Consider the following 2253-nt stretch of genomic DNA (forward strand, 5'->3'; position numbering starts at 1 on the left):
GAAGAGAGTGTGATGCTAAAACCACTTCCGGGTTACCTTTTCAAACGAAAGGCCGTCAAGCTTAATACAATGTCTGCCAATACGTAGCCTAATATGTTAAAGCATTTGCATTTAATTTCATGTAAGCTTTACACAGGTAAAATCCCGTTGAGCTTAGAAACCCATTCTCTGTCAGCAACACAAGTTTCAACAGGACAGTAGCCTAGTAGCAAATAAAATAAAAAAAACAGGTGACACTTAGAGGTCAAATAGGCTAAGACCAGAGAATGTTTCGAATGATATCAATATTAAGAAAGCTAAATGAGCTAAAAACTAGATATTCGGTAGGTGAATGATTTATTCTATCATAAATGGGAATACAAAGATTTTCAATTCCCCTCAGCAAACTCTTTCAAGCTGAGCAGAAAACCAATTCTTTCTTTCTTTCCTATCTGTGTCCGAATAGGAAAAGACAGCAGAACAGCGCCCTGTGATCATATGATTATGAAGATGAACTCTGTGAAATAGATTTGCAAAATGATCAGCAATGTTTGTCTGGAATTACTTTATTATACCAGTGATTCAAATAGGGAATTTGTACTTTGTTGTAAAGTATTCATCACCAACAGGCTTGTTTACTTTACTTTTTAAACTGTTTTACTTTACTTCACTTGCTTTAAATAACGGTCCCGAGGTGCTTAGGTGGCCTTTTGTTTTGAAATTATCCTTAGACGTAAAACCAGAAATGTTGCGGTGCTGTATGGTGGGAAATCTACGCGTCGCCATCTAGTGGTTACACCTAACAATGACTGGTGCAAATATTTCACGTCACATGTTCCCCCCCGATCGTAAAACGATCAAACACTAAACAGTCGTGTTTTATGTTGCTTAATCTCACGATAACTTAGTCCTAGCAATCATATCCTCTACACAAGATCTAATGTTTAACTACAGATTTACTGTAATCTTTGATTATTTTATAATTGAAATATTGTATTTAATCATTCATTTTTTTCTTGTCCCGAGATGGAAGGCATTTTGTGGTGCTAAGTGGTATTTATCCACCACAGAAGAAGTATTTGGATCCTTCTAATAACAATGAAACAATGTAAAAAAAGGTTAAGTATTCACAATAGAATTACATTATTATTATCAAGTAAAAATAGTCATTAAGCCTGCTTATGATTGTTGTAGCTTGTTGAGGTGTGAGTAATTTTACTTACTGTTGTGTATTAACCTATAAAAATAATGCTATATGAACTGAGCATATATGTCAAAAAAGAGATGAAAAATGACCATGGGGACAAGCACAAAAGGGGTTTTCCATTACAGGAATCTACCCAACCTACTCAAACGTGTGGAGCCGGGTAACACTTGGGTTTTGTGTTTGTTTCCACTACTGCTGCCTTGGAGGCGCGCTCGTGGGGCTAAATTTCAACACCAGGAAGTACTAAAATTAAGTTTCAGGAATGTGAGGAGAGAGGGGGTTCATGCATGCAGAGCAGTCACCCCTCACTGGTTAAATGTCCACTCCTCACACCTCAGTCATTATACAAGCACAGTATGTAAAGGGGAACTTATATTGGTTTAGAGGTAAAACAAGGACTTCACTTGTTGGCTGGGACTACAGTGAGTGGACTGTGGGCAAAGATGTTACAGAGATGAAGATTTCACATTTCTGCAAGAATGTTATTCATCAGCTGTTTGATAAACTGCTCATACAGTCTCTGTTACTGGCTGCTTGCTGCACTGTGGAGTGATGTCTATTCTTCCCTGCTCAGCAGACTGCATCCCGCCTCTGAACAGAGGCCCCCAGACAGAGTGGAACAACAAAGCAGGACGGCTTGTGTCAACCTAGCATCAGGACAGATTAAATGGGGGGGTCTGTGATTTCAGAATACCAACAAATCTTACAGTATTATATTACAGGTACACTTGGCACAACTGCAACATGCACAATGGCGTCTCACATAACACAATATTACACACAGGCAACTGCCACCTGTTACTTCCGGTGCCAACAGCGATGGCAGCTGTGGTTACTCGCGCTCTCTTGTGATTGTTGTTTTAGTTTGTTTTCTTGGTCTTTTGCAGCTCGTCCCTGTTTCCTTTTACCAGAGAAGAACTGTTAAATATCCGACAACTCACACCATACTATCTTCCTCCGATTTTTGTGAACGAAGAATGCTGTATGGACAACATTCTGGTCAGAGGCACAGCGGCAATATACGTGACACATTCTGATCAGAGGCACAGCGGCAATATACGTGACCT

The sequence above is a fragment of the Monopterus albus genome, unplaced genomic scaffold (genome assembly GCF_001952655.1).
Source record: "Monopterus albus unplaced genomic scaffold, M_albus_1.0 scaffold1092.1, whole genome shotgun sequence".
Classification (NCBI taxonomy): Eukaryota; Metazoa; Chordata; class Actinopteri; order Synbranchiformes; family Synbranchidae; genus Monopterus; species Monopterus albus.